Source organism: Prionailurus viverrinus, chromosome A3 (assembly GCF_022837055.1).
Source record: "Prionailurus viverrinus isolate Anna chromosome A3, UM_Priviv_1.0, whole genome shotgun sequence".
In the NCBI taxonomy this organism is placed as follows: domain Eukaryota; kingdom Metazoa; phylum Chordata; class Mammalia; order Carnivora; family Felidae; genus Prionailurus; species Prionailurus viverrinus.
In genome coordinates this window covers 98,453,587-98,473,313 of record NC_062563.1, presented here as the reverse complement: position 1 = coordinate 98,473,313, position 19,727 = coordinate 98,453,587, and the positions used below count along the sequence as shown (strand labels likewise).

At 35.5% G+C, this 19,727-nt stretch overlaps 1 long non-coding RNA gene across 1 annotated transcript; it reads left to right on the top strand.

Moving 5' to 3' along the window:
• The first annotated feature begins 6,609 nt into the window (after nt 1–6,609).
• On the top strand, nt 6,610–18,463 carry LOC125161504 (uncharacterized). The gene is made up of 3 exons (XR_007150647.1): nt 6,610–6,674; nt 14,836–14,977; nt 18,347–18,463. It is a non-coding gene; the product is annotated as an uncharacterized LOC125161504 (long non-coding RNA).
• The last annotated feature ends 1,264 nt before the right edge of the window (nt 18,464–19,727 follow it).

Below are 19,727 nucleotides of genomic sequence, written 5' to 3'. Positions count from 1 at the left end.
CAGAACAGCAAAGGAACTCCAAAGATAGCAGAATAAGATAAATAATAAAGAGTAGAGCAGAAATAAACAATATATAATCCCGCCCAAAAAAGAACAGTATAACAGATTAATGAATCCAAGAGCTGTTTTTTTAAATAAACAAAATAAATAAACCCCTACCCAGACTTCTTAAAAATAAAAATGTGAGAGGACCCAAATAGATAAAATCACAAATGAAAGGGGACAGATCACAACCAACACCATACAAATACAATTATTAGAGAATACTGTGAAAAATCATATGCTAACAAACTGGATAATCTGGAAGAAATGAACAAAGTCCTAGACATCCCCACACTACAAAGACTCAAACGGGAAGAAATAAAAAATTTGAACACACCAATAACCAGCAAAGAAATGGAATCAGTTGTCAAAAATCTCCCAACAAATAAGGATTCTGGGCCACATGGCTTCCCAGGGGAATTTTACCAGACATTTAAAGCAGAGTTAATACCTATCCTTCTAAAGCTATTCCAAAAAAATAGAAACAGAAGGAAAGCTTCTGGACTCATACAATGAAGCCACAAAGGAGAATTACAGGTCAGTATCCTTGATGAACATGATTGCAAAAATTCTGAATGAGATACTAGCAAATCAAATTCAACAGCATATAAAAAGAATTACTCACCATGATCAAGTGGGATTCATTCCTGGGCTGCAGGCCTGGTTCAATGCTTGCAAATTAATCAATATGATACATCACATTAATAAAAGAAAGCATAATAACCATATAATCCTGTCAATAGATGCATAAAAAGTATTGGCAAAATTCAGCACCCTTTCTTAGTAAAAACCCTGAAGAAAGTTGGGATAGAAGGAAGATATCTTAACTTCATAAAAGCCATAAATGAAAAGCCCACAGCTAATATCATTCTCAATGGGGAAAAATAGAGAGCTTTCCCCCTGACATCAGGAACATGACAGGGATGTCTACTCTCACCACTGTTGTTTAATATAGTATTAGAAGTCTTAGCCTCAGCAATCAGATAACAAAATGAAATAAAAGGCATCCAAATTGGCAAAGAAGAAGTCAAACTTTCACTTTTTGCAGAAGACATGATATTGTACATGGAAAGCCCAAAAGACTCCACCGAAAAGCTGCTAGAACTGATACATGAATTCAGCAAAGTCGCAGGATAAAAAATCAATGTTCAGAAATTGGTTGCACTCTTATACACCAATAATGAAGCAACAGAAAGAGAAATCAAGAAATCGATCCCAAGTACAATTGCACTGAAATCCCTAAAACACCAAGGAATAAAACTAACTAAAGATGTAAAAGTATGCTGAAACTATAGAAAACTTATGAAAGAAATTGAAGAAGACACAAAGAAATGGAAAAAAACATTCCATACTCATTGATTGGAAGAACAAATATTGTTAAAATGTCAATACTACCCAAAGCAATCTATACATTCAATGGGATCCCAACGATAATTGTGCTGGCATTCTTTTCAAAGCTTATTACATCATGTTCCTTACTGAATAAACCTTTTTGTCTGTTTTCCTCTCCTAATACACAGACATACACTGACTCATCTTCCACATAGTGGTCAGCACAAGTTTTTCAAGTCAGGTTAACACATCTGCTTGGGACTATCTTTTCCCTCTTTGTCTATTGCCATTGCTTAGATCTTACATTAAATTTCCTTCCTTGGTGCACCTGAGTGGCTCTGTTGTTCATGTCTAACTGTTGATTTTGGCTCAGATAATGATCTCACAATTTGTGAGATCGAGTCCTGCATCAGGCTCTATGCTGACAGCATGGACCCTGCTTGGACTTCTCTCTTTCCCCCTCTCTCTTTGTCCCTCCCCTGCTTGCACATTCACATTTACTCTCTCTCTCTCAAAATAAATAAATAAACTTAAAAAAAATATATTTCTTTCCTCAGAGTCATTCCTTGACTCTCAAATCAATGCTAACTATTCTTTATAATCCTTTAATGTTAGCATATAGTTTCGTCCAGAGTGCTCATCCCAATTTTTGTCATATCTTCCTTTCACAAAGTACTTACCATAATTGGTACCTATTCATTTCTTGACTTGCTTCTCTGCTGTATTGCGAGGTCCTTGACCAAGGGGCACCTACACGTTTGAGGTGATCAGTATCTATCTTTGTCAGGAGTAGGTATGCACTACTATAGGATTAACTAATGATTGACGATTGTTTTATTCTATATTGCCACCAAAGAATGTTTCAAATATCAGGAAACAGGTATATAAAACATACTATGATTATTCAGGGAAAAGATGACACACATTTAATGTTTTGAAAGTTAACCACTTGTAGTAGATTGATTGTAAACTACTGTTGGGGTTGATTTCAAGGAGCTAAGATCCTGAGGACTGCATTCCTGGGCATGTGGGACTCCTTTACAGGGGTTGTAGGTAGACATGTGTAGCCAAAAAGAAACAACATATATTCTCTCAACAATCACATTCAGAAACGTATTAGAGAGGAGAGTGGGCTGGGATGAGGGGTGCTGGAAGGAGGCAGTGACTGCACTTCCCTCAGAAAATGTTGGATTTGGAGCTTGTGTATGTACCTTGTTTTAGAGTGTTAAGATGTAATGAATTAATGTCAGGTAAATCTTTACTTGAAAGAAGGAGATGGGCACCAGAAAAGAAGACATTTGTCAACTGCCACCTGAAATGATCTTCAGCAACAAGAAAAGTTTAAGGGCACTGAACACATGACAGGGGGATATCACCACTATTTAAGAAAGAAAAGGTGATTAAAACCCAGCTTTCCACCCTTTACAACAGTGAAATCTCAATTAAAAGAGAGTAATATTGTTTCCATCCACCAACTTTTATAGGCAAAAAGTTATGAGGGAAATAAAACACTTTCAACCACATTTTGCATGACAGAAGTTAAAAAGACAGAATCTTCCATAACCTGCTTTGCCTCTTGGGTAAATATGGAGACATAATTTACCTTGCAACACAACTGTGACATCCCATTATTGGCTAGGTAAGTAGAAATCTCCTCAAGATTAATAAGTTACTTGCTCCAGTGGCACCAACATCATCATTATATCCCTATCCCAAATACCCAAATGCATTGTGAATGACAGAATTTTTAACTCGTATTCATGTTAGATACAGTTTATGGCATTTTAGTCATTGAAAACATTAAACTGTATGTTCTTTTCCCGTTAAACACCAACAACCCATCAAAAAAACAGCGGTGGTATTTTTAAAAGAGTGAATGGTAGGACACATGAGCACAGTTTTCCTCATTACCTGGTTTTCAGTCAGTTTCCCTGACTCTTGGTTTTCTGTTATTAATTTTTATTGTGGAAGAAAAGTTTTTCCTGCGTTTCTCAAAAGCAAAGAGGAAAGGTCTATTTGTCGATATTTTTGTATATTCAAGGCAAATATTGGACCCTTGATACAAGTCCCCAGATCACAGCGTCATTTCTCAGTGATCAATCCTTTTAGCCAGGACACTGAGTGGAAGTGTGAGATACCATTATTACAGGCAGCTAAACATTTGGGCTTTAAAGAAAGTTATAATTTATAACAAAAGAGGCATAAATTGGAATTGATTTCATTAGAGGAACTTAACACCCGCAAAATAATGATACTACTTTTTCTTTAGGGACACTATTGCATTACAGTTTTGCTTCACTAAATTAAAAATGCTATCAAGTTGGTAGTAAATTCTGAAGTTTGTTACTGAGCAAACTCTAAAGGCCATTTAGAGGCCAGGAGCTCATATATACCAATAGAAACAAATTAGACACAAAGTTTAAAAGTCATCTTTCATTACAGGAAAATTTGAAAGTACATCAACATTTTACCATTTTTGTTGTTGTTAATATTCCATTTTAATGACTCAGCAGATGATTTCACTAATGTTTAGTGGCTGAAGGAGGTATACTTAATGATGCTGAGTATTTGAGAGTTCAAGAATATTTGGACTGTGGACCACTCTACAATGATTAGAGTGATTCCAAATGAGTTATCCTATGCCTGTTTTCTAAATGAGTGCTTAAAGTGGCCTGTAAATAATTCCAGTGGAATGTTTTTAAGAACTGGTCAATGGCCAGACACTTTTTATTTCCTGGGAAGTTCAGAGTTAATGCTCCAGATGTTAAAAGCTTGTAATTGGGGTGCAGATGAGGGCAGATATTAAACTGAAATGACTGACTGAATCATCTTCGGAAGAAATGCTCTGTCCTGCTTATATGTTTTAACTGCCTGCAATCAATCAAAATGTCACAAGCATTAAGGGTTACCAGAGCACGGATTGAACAATGAAGAAGGACCATAAGGGACTAAAAAAAAATCAGGCTGTCTCAGAAGTTACCACCTGCAAGCCAAACACCACAAGGAAATGTGGATGCCTGAGGATAGTTGCTTCCACCTGTTGCAGAGACAGTGTTTAGTGCCTGCCTACTTCTCAGACTACATTTTGAGAATGAAGTCCCAGAGACAAGTGTCACCCTGTCTTTAATTTAAGCCCTACCTCAACAGTCCTCATTACTTGCTCATCAGCCTTTCCTGAATGATAGTAATTATGACCCAAGATAAGCAAATCCCTTCAGGGAAAATCACACTACCACTTTAAGGAATGTATTCATGCCCAGTTGCCCCGAAGAGAATACTGACTTTAGAGCACAGCAGTGCAAACTAAGGTTACTCTAATTCCACCTTGTCAGATAATTCCAGTAACTGATTCAGTTACATATTGGCATTAGTTAATTGCTTTTTCTCATTTACGTTATGGTTCTCCTGGATTTTGGTGTGAAGGTATTTCCTCTAGGAAGTATGGATATTTTCCCCCTATTATGAAGGAATTCTGAGCCTTACTTAAGTCTTTAACTGTAAGTTTAACACATAGGTTCTGTCCTACATTTGTGGGCTATGGTTCCAACAACAATTTAATTTTCGGAGCCATTGCTGTGGTATGTTTTTGTGCTTGATTCATCAAGCTTGATTGTATTTGTGCTTGGAGGTGCTAGGGGCTCCCACTAGTCCCTGATCTTCCTGCCTGAGGGAGCAGATATAGTTTCTCTAGGGTGGGCCACCTGCTACCCTGAGAAACAGGGAAAGAATCTCCAGCCTATAGAAACAAAGGGGCTACCTAGTCCTGGCTGCTCTTTGTTGCAGGATCCTGCTTATTGTCACATGTCTGTTGATGTTGAAGAGGGGAATTAGGAGCTCAGAGGAAAAAGATCTCCCAGCCCGCCACATGTTAATGGTGTAATACACCCCGCCTGTGGGGGAAGGAGAGCACATCTGGGGCTGGCTGCTGTTGTGTCATCCCCCTGCTGCTGATGCCTGGCTGCCTGCTGTCTCTATGTAGGGGAGGGGAGTGTCAGATCCAGGAAGAGAGGAAGGGTGAAAGGAGAGAATTATCTTCACCATTTGTCAGTGGGGCTTGATGTAGAAGTTGGGGTATCTCTGAACAGGTGGGCGCTAAAATTCCAGTCTAATGAGTTTAGAGAAAATGGTGGGGAGAAATCACTGTCTTTTTTTTTCTTTCTTTTTCAAATGTTTATTTATTTATTTTCAGAGTTGGGAGGGGCAGAGAGAGAGGGAGAGAGAGAATCCCAAGCAGGCTCCCCACTGCCAGTGCAGAGCCTGACGTGGGGCTTGATCTCACTAACCATGAGATCATGCCCAGAGCCAAAATCAAGAGTTGGATGCTTAAGTGACTGAGCCACCCAAGCACCCTGGAAATCATTTTCAATATGACTCATTTTCAGTTCGAGTCTTAAGCCCTGTTCAGGTCAAATACTGCCTATACTAAAAAGACCATATTCTTTTTAGTACTCATATAGTCCCATTTCTCACTTGGTTAGAAATTGGTAAAAAGTTATTAAGTTATCTTAAGTTTCCAACAAAATTTGCTGTAAGATTAAACATATGGATGGCTATTTTGGATTGAAGCAGGATGTAGAGAGGTTAAGGCTATTTGCTATATGGTAGCTGCAGCATAGTGAACAGGGCTTATATTGGAAAAAAGAGAGGTTTTCATTTGCCTTTAGGACTTCCATTCACATTATTGAACATAGATGACTGAGGATTTTTTTTAAAGGTAGGTTTATGTGCCAGAAGAGCTGAATGAACAGTGTAGGTATTTTTCATCTTTTAATATTTGGTGTCATATAGTGATAATATTATTTGTATCATTAAAATTATAATACCAAAATCAATTCCCCTTCATCTATTTCAACATTATTGAGGACAAATTATACCAGTAACTGTGTGTAGGCTTTGGTCTCTGCACATCTAACCTAAATTCTAACTGCTATCACTATTGTGCATTCATGTTCCTACACATTGATAACTCAGAATATGGTGAATTTTATATACCACTGAGTAAGATGTACAACAAGCACTTTTAAGAATTTCAGCATGTGAGCTGACCAAGGTAAAGGAAAATTTGAATGCCATTTTCACAGTCCAATGAGCAATATATTAGTAAACAAAGCCTATACTCAGTAAAGAAGGTCTGTACTTCTGTACTTGAAATGCCTTGGTAATGGGATTCAGGTTGGCATGGGAACAGTATAGAATGTTAAGCAACAAACAGAAGAAATTGATGCATGTTTCAAATGAACATAAGAAATACATGGTTCAGGAGATGGTGTTAGCATTAGAAAGAACAAAGAATGAATCTGGTGAGTATATATAAAAAGATAAGGATATACTCAAGTTTACTAGAGTCCAACTAAACACACCTGAAAGGAATCACAAGAGTAATGTCAAAAGACAACCTATGTTAAATTCATAATTAAATATTTCTAAGGCTTTAATAAGAACAAGGTATCTTATGCATTATAAACAATTGCAGGACCCAGAAGAATGAATGAGGTTCAGACAGGTGTCAAAAATTAAAGGGACTAGTGCTGTTGCTATTGTTGTTGTTGTTGTTGTCAGTTTGCTTTATTTTTTAAAAACAAATGAGATGATTTCTACAGAGAAAGTCTAATCCAGGAAATTGTTGAGTTTACAGATAGAGAGGTAATCATAAAAAAGTAGGAAAGTTTCCTTGAATTAATCAAATAACTGCAAAAGATTTAGATATATAAAAAAAAGAAAGACTTTTTAACTGAATTTTGAAGTGACAATTATTGTAGATGAAAAACAATTATAAAATATATTATGAAAGAGCAAGTGTCAGAAATGTATAGAATCTGAGATCTAAGAAAAAAACTTTATGAACCTATCAACAACTGAAGGGTGGCTAACTGATCACAATAGTTAGATGTTGAACTGATACCATGATAACTTCTGGGTAGAATTACTGTCTTCAGAAGACTGATTTTGGATTTAATTTTTTGAGTAAATAGATATTTTGAATGGACTCAGACTGACCCGTTTATTAATAAAACTGATGTGAGGAGTAGTTCAAGAAAATAGAATGAAGATGGCTGATTTCAATGCTCCAAGTTTTAATTGTAAATGCAAGTGACAGAGGGGTGCCTGGGTGGCCCAGTCAGTTAAACATCTGACTTCTGCTCAGGTCATGATCTCATGGTTCATGAGTTCAAGTCCCGCATCTTTGGGCTCTGTGCTGACAGCTTGGAGACTACTTCAGATTTGTCTCCCTCTCTCTCTGCCCCTCCCCCAATCACATTCTGCATCTCTCTCTCTCTCTCTTTCACAAATAAATATTGAACAAAAAATTAAAATATAATAAATGCAAATGGTAGAATTTCCAAAAGAAATAAGTAACATAGATGATGCAGAATCAATTATTTGAACAATGACAGAGAATAAATGGAATAACAAATGGAATTATGAGAATTCTATGATCAAGATAGATCACATTCCACCCTACCCCACTTCTACTCAACGATTTAGGATGAATACATTGAAAACAAACAAACAAACAAACAAACAAACAAACAACAACTTAGTGACCTTCCAACATTATCTGAGAATGTGGTCCCCCAAAAAAAGGTAATTTTCAATAAAAAAAATTAAATGGCATAGAGATCATATCAAGACTCTCAAAATTCCTCTCCTAGGACTTTCACTACTTTCTACAGAATAGATAGAACAGAGGTAATATTTAATAAAATAGTAGCCAACATAATAAGACCTCAGATTATAGATCCAGGCTATATCCAAGATTTTTTTTTCATTCAAGATTTTTTTAAGGCAAAGCCAGTCTAAAACTATAGTAATAGTAAAAAATCAAATAAAATCAAATAAGACAAAAGTAGACAATATACTGTTTATTAGAGGCAGAGTCAGGAAGAGAATATAATAGCCCTTTGCCTCTTGGATCAATTCTCCATTCTACTTTATGACATCCTTAATTTAATTCAATATACATATATTAAGCACTTTAATTTAAAGTGCTCAATACCATTTTAATTACTATAGAAGTGATATGATGGGCACCTGGGTAGCTCAGTCGGTTAAGCCTCCGACTTCAGCTTAGGTCATGATCTTGCAGTGTGTGAGTTCCAGCCCCTTGTCAGGCTCTGTGCTGACAGCTCAGAGCTTGGAGCCTCATTCAGATTCTGTGTCTCCCTCTCCCTCTGCCCCTCCCCTGCTCATGCTCTGACTCTGTCTTTCAATAATAAATAAACGTTAAAAAAAATTTAAAGTGATATGAAAGAAGATTGGATTTAAATCAGCTAGAAAGAGAAAGAAGTAAAATATAGTTTAAGTAAAAAAATAATATGGGTATAAACAATCTTTTTAATGGGTAATCAGAGAGGATTTTATAGCTGCGGTTTACATTTGACAGTTTGAAGGAATAATCTCTAATCCACACCTCTCAACACATTCATTCCATCTAGCAGTCAATAAGTAAATTACTCTTTTTTCTGATTATTAATTTATTTTGAAAGAGAAGGAAAAGAAAGAGAAAGAGAAAGAGAGAGAGAGAGAGAGAGAGAGAGAGAGAGAGAGCAAGTGGGGGAGGGGCAGAGAGAGAGAGGGAGAGAGAGAATCTCAAGTAGGCTCTGCACTGTCAGTGCAGAGCCCCACCTAGGGCTCAATCTCACCAACCATGAGATCATGACCTGAACTGAAATCAAAAGCTGATCAATTAATCAACTGAGCCACCCAGGTGCCCCCAAGAAGTAAATTTCAAAGTCATATGTCAACAAAAAGAAGAAGCAAAGGCTCATTTCACCACAAAACATCTCTGGCTGGAAAGGTAGACAATGGAAGGCAATATGAAATACTTTGTAATATATATGTTGATTATTAGTCAACAAAATTTGTCTTTTGTTAAAATATTTATTTATTTTAGAGAGAAGGACAGAGCATGAACGAGGAGGGGCAGAGAGAGAGGGAGACACAGGATCCAAAGTAGGCTTCAGGCCCTGGACTGTCAGCACAGAGACTGATGTGAGGCTCGACCCCACAAACTGTGAGATCATGACCTGAGTCAAAGCCAGACGCTTAACTGACTGAACCACCCAGGTGCCCCCAACAAAATTTGTCTTAATAAAATCTATATAAACATTCTCAGATACAAAGTTACACTCAACATTAAAATATTTAATTCTAAATTCAAACAGTCCAGGGGCTCTTGGTTGGCTCAGTCAATAGAGAATGGGACTCTTGATATTGGGTGTAGAGATTACTTAAAAAAATAAAAATAAAACAATTCAATGACCTTAAGCTTTTCTCCAATGCAAACACAATGAACTCATGTATACAGAAAGAAACATATATATATGTGACTCCTGAGGATTTCCAATATTCAGGTTAATTAATCAACTTAATGTTGAGTTCAGGATTTTCCTGGGCTCATGAAAAAATCCCTTAGAGGTATTTATGCAAATATGGTGAACTTAGTCTTCCTAAGTTTCCATGGGAGCATACCTTTTCTTATTTGATTATACTATGAACTTATATGAGAAATATGTGAATTATCTATCCTAGAAGAAGGCATTTTAGTTAACAATATCAATAACTTTACAACTACAAACTTTCAAGTAAGTAGGAGCTTAATGTTTAGGGGAGGTAGCATCCTTGCCTTTATTAATCACACTGTATAATATCTACTAGTTTAATAGAGGCATGGGCCAATCTTTATGTATCAAACCCCAAATTTCAAAGGGCTTAGAGAAGGAAGTAAAACTGACTCAGGGCTCAACTCATAGTTGGAAGAATGGAGGCATTTATATTTGCAGCTGTGCTGTGTTGTTATCAATATCTGCTGGGAAAACACTCTGACATTTTCCCTGAAATGATTAGCCCATCATCTTCCTAGAAGTGGGCCGGAGGCCCCCAAATAGCACATTTACTCTGCTTGCCTAAGGATCTATAGTTCAAGCTGGAGCATTAAAAAGGTTGTTTTGTAGCACAGAGCCTCTAACCATATTCTAATTTTCCACTTCAAAGCTATGGAGTAAAAGGTGTCATTGTTAACTGCTTCTTAAGTTTGTGTTTAAAATGTAGAATGAGATATTTTGAAAAAAAAAGAAATAAAATGATTTAATTTTCAATGCAAATGGTATAATTTGTAATCATATATTAAATGATGATAAATTATAAATTATGCATTTTTTACCTTTATATGTAAATTAACAGTATACGAAAATATATAACCATTATTTAGGAAGAGTAAGGTGGTGTTAATTTTTTAAAAAATGAACAGAAAAAGCACCTTGCAGTAATTTTTAAAGACAGATTTATCTAGATATAGCCTTACTTTTTTTTTTGCCATCAAATTTTCCTCCTGTTCTCTTTGTATGTGTGCGTATGATAAAAACACTTACGATCTATCTATCTATCGATCTATCATCTATCTATCTTATCTAGTTATCTATTTAACCTATTTTTTATTTATTTTTATTTTTTGTTGTTTATTTATTTATTTATTTATTTATTTATTTATTTATTTAGAGAACACTGCATGGAAGCAGGAGAGAGGCGGGGGTAGGGGGTGGGCAGGGAGAATCCCAAGAAGGTTCTTCACTGACAGCACCGAGCCCAACCTGGGGCTTGAACTCATGAACCTTGAGATCATGACTTGAGCCTAAATCAAGAATCAGATGCTTGACCGACTGGACCACTGAGGCGCCCCCAGTATCTTTATTTTTTTAAATCAAAACTCTTACTGTTTGACTGAAAATGTGTCCTCTTTTAAATTTATGTAACTATAACCACTCAACCACTTTACTTTTCCTTTAACTCTAATTCAGACCCTTTTCGATTTTTTTCCCCTGGTAAATGCCTTATTATCAGCCAATATTACATTAGATTGCTTTAAAAGTCAGATTAATCATTTAATTTTAGATAGTACGTAGATCATGATGAGATGATGAATTGTATAAGGCTACTTTTGTAATTTGTATTTAAATCTATCTTGCATGAAATAGATAAAAAAATCATTTTTCAATAATCAATATCAACTGTGCTACCAGTGTAATTTACATTCCCTTTGTCATGTAAATTTGTATCACTTAGGATATTTAGCTGCAAGTAATAAAGTACTTTATTAAATGGATTACAACAAAATGTACAATTAGTGCACATAATAATATGTCTGAGGTATGTATTTCTGGGTTATTTTCAACTTTCCATTCTCAGTATATCAGTAATAATATCTCCTTCTGCTTATATAATGGCTACAGAAATACCCAGCATCAAACCTAAAAGGACATTGTCCAAACCAAACAGGGAACAAAGGTAGTTCTTTCCCACCCCCCCCCCCCCCCCCCTCTGGTTTAGCTTGAACCATCTTTTCCAGAAGCCTTCCACCACACAGGCTTCTCAAGATAACTGGCCATGATTGGGTCCGATAACCAAACTATAGATACAAGGGAGGCTAATGAAGGGAATTTTTAATACACTTGATCTCTACTGTGGGGAACTGATTCTTTTAGCTATAAGGGAGTGAGAAGATGCTATTGGATAGACAATCAACAGTGTTTGCCATAATACATATCTTCACATAACAGTGAGAAAAACAGAGGCTGAGAAAGATTAAGAGCAATTTTTTAAAATCAAGTTTGTCTATATTCAAAATTTTATCTTCCTACATCACCATTTTACCCTCCATTATGTTGATCATAACATCAAACCTGGGAAAGAACAAATGTATGTGCTTAGCTTGTGCAAGCAAAATTAAAGAAAGACCTATCTACCTTTAAAGCTTTCATACTAACAAAGAAAACTCAGACCTTTTCATTGTTACTATAATCATTAAAAGATGTACTAATGGATAAAAACTAGACATTTACAGAATCACGTTTTAAGTCATCCTATGGATACACAAAATTTTCTATCAGTGAAATAAACTGCTTTAGTTGCCACTAAGTTCAACATAATTGTTTTTTTCAAACAACCTCAATAAAAATCCAAAGCTAATACAACAGTCTCCCCCCTGTAGTGCCCTTACCTCTTCTACTTCAATGACCATAGCTTCTCTTCTTCTTCAATGACCATAGCTACAATATGAATTTTATCATAACTTTCCATGCTTAAAGTAAAAATCTGATATCCTTCCCTCTTATTTTTACAGTTCACTTATTTCCCATTCCTCTTAGTCTTCCTGTACCTTCACCCACAATTTTCTTCAAAATTATCACTGCTCCCTTGTATGCATTTCCTTTCCTACACAATCTGTATATCACCCAAAAAATCCAATAATTCTATTACTAGCCCTCTCCAACCCATCAATTCATTTCTCCTTGTTTTTCTGCTTTGTATACCCAACAGAACACAATCCCTTCATCACAGAAGCCATCTACCCTATGTAATGCAAGAATCTGTTATTGAACACTACTGGGAAAAAAAAATTTAAAAAGCAACATTTGGCTATGTAGAATGATTCCACCTCAATCATTAAAAATGTGAAGCAATAATTTTACATCTCAAATATTTGTTTCATTCCCTGAAATAGTTACTGAGAGAGGGAGAGAGAGACACACACAGAGAGAGAGAGAGAGAGAGAGAGAGAGAGAGAGAATGATGTAGTAGTTAAAAAGCATGGAGTCTAGATCTAGACTCGCTGGTTTTAAATCTTTGCTCTGTCATAATATAATTTTGAACAAATTATTTACCTCTGTATTCTTTGGTTCTCTCACTTGGAAAATGCAGAAGTAATAGAACCTACTTCAGGGGAATCAAAGTTAACTAATACAAAGTGTTTAGAGAAACTCTGGCACACAGGAAATTCTCTTTGTTAGCATTGAAAAATATTAACCATTTACATTGTAAATTTAAAATCTACAAATTAAACATCTATCTTGTTGTGTCTAGCACTGCTACCTTCTTTTGGTAATAGTTCTCCTTTTTATGCAATGGTATAAGGCAATGCCAATCACAGTACCTGCCCTTCTAGTCTACAGGCTTTACCCTTGTCCTTCCACGGAATATTTGTTACAACCAATACAGCTTCAACTTCTGACACAAAAGTCCACACAACAGTGTCTTACACAAAACCAGAACATATTTCTTGTCCATAACAGTCCAAGATATACAATTCAGGATTGATATGACACCTCTATTATATTACTGCCTTGTACTTGGTCCATCTGAAATTTCTGAGATGTCCATCTCATATTCTAAAAGATTTGCTTCAGCCTCTGTTATCTCAATTATTTTTGGTGAATTGATGTTGCTAAACATGCAGAGATAATATGATCTTCTTGAAAATAATCCCCCAACTCCTTGTAGTCTCCCTATGTTAGCAATCCAATCTGTACCACCTTCCATCCAACTTCAGTGTTGAGGAAGGTTAATTCTCTTGTGAACAACAACAGAAACTTGTTTCTATACTTGTGCTCTGAATGTCTGTATTTTCCCCCTCCTTATCGACCTTTATCCATCAATTATATTCTCTCCTTATATTTTCAAAGGGCAAATTTCTTGGTTCTTCCCTCTTAGGAAATAAAGGGGCTTCTATTTCTCCCCTTTGTTCCTAGCAACCACTACTTTAACGTCTCATGTTTCTGTCTTAGCCATTCTTCTTGAATTAGAATATATTCTCCCCTCACAGTTACTTCATTATTTACTGCAATCTGCCTGCTAACTCCATCATACATTGAAAATGTTTTTGTTTTCAACAAAAGTTATCAAAGACTCTAAAAGTGTAAAACTCAATCATATTTGGATTTCTTACTGTTTTTATTGCTTCTCATTTCTAGTGTATTGGCCTCATTCTTGAAACTCTGTTGCTTGTTTCAGACATAGCCTTTTGTTTTCTAACACTTAACCTCTGCATTGTTCTCTCTCTTGAGCTTTATCCCTTCTGCTTATATAGGATGGGTGAAGCTTACTAAATTCAGATTTGTGTCTTTTCCTCAAGCCTTACATCTTTCCATATTCTCTCATTATATGCCAAAAGCACTAGAAAGGAATCTTCTTTCAGAAACTGGATAGAATGCCTGGCAAGAAGTTATCTAATAAATATTTTCCCAGTGAAAAATGAATAAATTAATCAGTCAATTAATTTTAAGGATTAGATGCTGACTTACTTATTCCCCAGTCTTTATTTTTATTATGAAGCCCACTGCACTTAAAGATAAATTTTGCTTTAAGGAATATGCAAAGTGGAAGTGCCTGTGATTATTTTACAAAACTCAGGGTACCTATTCCCTACTGGGTATTAGTCACACAGTTGTGGAATGGTGCTGACGGCAGGGGCAATTGATCCTACCACCGGGTCCAAGGGTTAACCTAGTGGTTCTAAACATATCACAGTGATTTACTGGTGTCACCCAGGCCTGGTAAACCAATGGAGTGAACTCACTCACACTAATAATGTGCTAGGAAAATGGTTACTTGTGCACTAACTGCCCAAGGTCAATCTCCATAACCTTCTGAAAGAAACAGTGCACTTTCCTGTAAATGTTTTATCAGCTTGAGAGACAACAGTTGTATCATAAACCTGATACTATAGAAGGCTGTGCAAAGAGATCAAAGGACAGTGAGAACTTGATGCTATAGAGGAGATACTGAATCAAGCTAACCCAAAATATATCCCTCCTTCTGGACCATTCAGGTATGTGTATTGCTAAGTTCCCTTGGCATTTTCTCTATTTTGGATTAGGTTTTCATTACAGGAAGTATCCTAATTTATAACAGAATGACAAATTGAATTGTTTCTCTGTGATATTATAATATCTTTGTAATTGATGTAATTTACTGAGTTATCCTGAGCTGTTCAGTTGATAAACTCAATAATATATTTAACTGAATGAAAAGTCTGAATGGTTTAAATATGGGATATAACTGGTTGAATGTCACTATTTTATACCATATCATAGTTGATCTATTCTCATAGGCAACATATATGTATATCATAAAAATATACTCAACATTATTTAGTTTAGGTTTAAAACTTTTTAAAAAAGCATACATAGAAGTAAATTTTAGTGGAGCTAAAAGGTGATTTAAATATATTATTAGAGTCCTATATATTCCTCTTCACCTTAACAGCCCTTCCCAGCTACCACACTTTTTTTTTTTTTAATTTGAGAGACAGAGAGAGATTGAGAGAGAGTGTGTGTATGAGAGCCTGGGAGAGGGGCAGAGGGAGAGAGAGAATCTCAAGAAGGCTCTATGCTCAGCACAGAGTCCTATATGGGGCTTGAACCCACAATCATGGGATAATGACCTGAGCCAAAATCAAGAGTCTCAACCAACCAAGCCACCCAGGTGCCCCCCCCCCCACGCTAGGACACTTTTATCCTGCATTTCTATTTATCAAATGAGGGGGAACAATATATTTGACCCAAAATATGCCATTTTGGCATTTGGATTATTTTGAGCTGAAGACAATCAAGGACCAATAGACTCAGAAAGAGCTGTTTACCTTCTTCTTAAATTCCTGAAAGAATTTAGGTAGAGGCCTATACCGAGAGAGAGCTAATACCAAAGATAAATTTTTTATCAAGAAGATTCATCCACATGGCATGGCAAACATTCATTTACTAAACATTTGTTCTTATCTTCCTGTGAATTGTCTTTCTCCCCTTTGCGGCTCCATACCCCTCACTGCTTCAATGAGCTCTGGATGGCATATAATCCTCAACTGCCTGGTGGTCTCTGGCATTCATGTCTTTGGGGCTCCTATACATATGAAATTTGCTTTTATCCTATTAATCTATCCTACATCAATTTAAATATTAGATCAGTAAAAAAAAAAAAAACACAACAAACCTACAAGGGGAGAAGGGAAAGATTTCATACCCTACGTAAACTTAAAATCATTTATAGAGGCAAAACCCAAGTCAGAGTTCTGCCATGAGACTTTTCAAGTGATAATGCATCTCCTCCCTTTTTGATCTTCAACAGCACCTTTGTTGGAGAATCCACTTTTACCATGAGTTTGAGTTGTTTATTGAGGCCTTCTAGCATTAGCTTGTGAGTATCTGGAAAGCAGAGGCTATACTTCATGGCCTCAATAATACTTAATGTAATGCCTACTCCATAGAACATGCTCAATCAAAATAAGTGGGATTCAGCTAATTTGAGGTTCATAATTTAAGTTCCCCAAATGATTACTTGACTTACACTCACCCACATGAATATTTTATGTTCAATATTCTCTTTTTCAAAAAGCTGAAATGTCACAAATTATTGTGTTGTCAAGTCATGTTCACATGAAGCAGAGATCTTACCAGTAATTTACTGGTAATTTAAAAGATAGAAGTAATACTGAGGCACAGATCAATCAGAGAGAGGTCCAGTCTTCATGTCCTTTCTTGTGGCATCAGGAATGAGAGTTTAACATCTGAGCTCTTTAATGTGGCTACCATACTTACGCAAAAGAGAGCAGCTTTTAGTCACAAAATATATTCATTTTATATTCAGATTGTTACAGAGCCTAATGTTTTCTGGGGAGCATGCCCATTATTCATAGATTCCTAGTGTATTATAAATAGTCCAAGACAGCCCAGGTATACCTTGCTAATAGTGTTCCCTAGACACAAGCTCTCCTGTTTGATTAAAACATTAGCTTGTCTTCTAGGAAGTCCATCATTAACATGTTTACAACCAGATTTCATCAAGCTACCTTATCTCCACATTCCCCCTAACGCCTGATTAAGGAAGAGAATAGATTCCAGGCCTATTAATAACCATTTCCCACCCACAAACTCCAGATACTTTCTCCCCAGTAATGATATATTTTCAGGCTATTTCCCAAACATTATTCCAAGAAGCCAATATAGATTTAGTGAATATATGTAAAAAAAAGATACAAAAAATTTTTATTTTAAGATCATATTTATATGATACTAGGCTTTGAGATTGAAGTTCAATAAAATAGAGATTATTAGTTTGTTTTAAATGTGACAGATTTCTGAGAAGCTCTAAAGATATGGAAGATTGATTTTTTTTACTAAATACTCAATATTTTGATTATTCAGAATAATGGAGGTTTAGATTCACATGTAACTGATATTTTGTTTCATTGTTTGCTCATTTTATTTCCTCTCCATAAAATGTTTTTCAAGAATTCAAGAAAATAGGCTTTTTGGTGGGGTTAAATACAGATTCTGCCAAGTCTTTCACCAGTATTTGTTCAGTAATGTTATTGTTACTACATATATAATACGCAAACTGTACATCCAGTTAACACATAACATCGCTGCCCTTGTTTAATTCATAAGATACTGGTAATAAATATAATAAATGAGTTCAGCAAATTGGAAAAAATGAAAAGGATAGGGAAATGGAGTCAATAAATGTCAATAACTCCAATTCCTTCTAAATTTAACGTCCCTTACATTTAAAATTTTCTGAGTATGATTGAACACTCACATTTTGTCTATATTTAGGATCACATGCTCTTCTAAATGAGCCAGGCAGCTGTCCCTAGCCTTCATTTTCTTAAGTGGTGGAACAATGTGAGTTGAAGAAAATACAATTGTCTCTAATTGAAAATCATTATTAAAACATGATGTTCAACTACAAAAATCAAGAAGAGTGGTATGCAGCAAAGAGCTATGAAACTACTTCAATCATTTTTAAAAAATAAATTTATCACAAAAGAATACATTGAAACCAGTCTTTCAAGGCCTGAAATTCAATGAAGCTGAGAGGGACAGCTTACATGATTGATGGTTAAATACAGATTTTAAATGAATCTGACAATATGTAATACTGACATGGAATCAAAAAGTCAAATTGTGCAGAAATAAAATGTAAAGATTTTAATTAAAAATCAACTTAGATTATGGGGGAAGGGGCCTGGGATGGCCCTGGTGAAAAACATCTGTGGGTGTTGTGACATTGGAATATAATGAATGAAATGACTTCCTAATAATTCAAAACCAAACAGAAGCTGCATCCATAAAAAAACACATTATTTTTCTGATATAAAATAATTTTCAAATTATTTTGTTCTAATTAGTTTGTTTTACAGGTGTCAAAAAATAACTCAAGTTCGTACCCAGCCTGGAGCCCAACCTAGAGTCCAAACTCACAACTTTGAAATCAAGACCTGAACTGAGATCAAAAGTTGGATGCTCAACCAACTGAGCCACCCAGGCACCCCTGAAGTTCTTTTTTTCTAAATTAAATAATCCCTATCTAACAAGGAAAAAAGAGTGTTTGTTCAGATAAAGTTGACCACCATAGAAAAATGATATAGAGGTGTATCTGAGGTATTAAAATATGTTTATTCTTATTTAAGGAACTACTATTGTCTATAAGAAGACAATTTTTCATGGTATTTCCCCAAGAGGCACAGTAAGACCAGAAGTTGAAATCTACTCATAATCAGATTCCATTCCAAGGAGGGGGGGAATCCAGTAATCAAAATAGAAATGCATTACTTCAAGAAGGATATTTTGACATTACTGTTGTTTTTCAGTTATTTCAAAACAGGCAGATAAAAATATAAATTCCTTTTGTGGTTGTTGTTGATTTTATTTTTGGATTATCAAATCATAGGCACAAGAGCATCACTTATTTGAGTGACAAGTATACAACACATGCAGTCAAGGTCAAATGTGCATGGCCTCTTGGTTATATACATCCCAGGGAAGGTAGGGTCGATTTCATTTCAAATGCCAGGTCTATTTCATTCAGCCTGAATTGTTGTCTCTGCAGGCTAAGAATATTTTCCTTTTTTTTTATTTTTTTATTTTTTTTATTACACAATCAATGTGTGTTAAATTTCTATGATCTGTCCAAACAGACCAACAGTCTTAGGGCAGCTTCACTTATTACTAATGTGGCAAAATAGGTCACTGCATTAAAGAAATAAATTATAAAACTACATTGAGTGTTGGGAATATATGCTCTAATGCAAGGTTTTATGAGGGTAAAAACAAAGGACATATGGCTAGCTTTCTCTAGAAAACAATTTGTTTATTGATAAAATCAGCACTATACTAATCTCATCCAAACAAAAAAGTTCGATTAAACTCCCCCAGTATAAGTACAATATATGACAGATGACCTTTGAACAACATGGGAGTTAGGGGTGCTGACCTCCCTGACCCCATGCAGTCAAAAATTCATGTATAACTTTGGAATCCCCCCAAATTTAACTAGTAATAGCCTACTGTTGACCAGAAGCCTTACTGATTACATAAGCAGTTCATCAACACATATATTGTATGCTCTATGGATTATTTACTACATCCTTACAATAAAGTAAGCTAGAGAAAATAAAATGTTATTAAGGAAATCATAAGGAAGAGAAAATGTATTTACAGGACTGAACTGTATTTACTGAAAAAAATCCATATATAAGTGGACCTGTGCAATTCAAAGCTCTGTTGTTCAAGGGTCAGTTC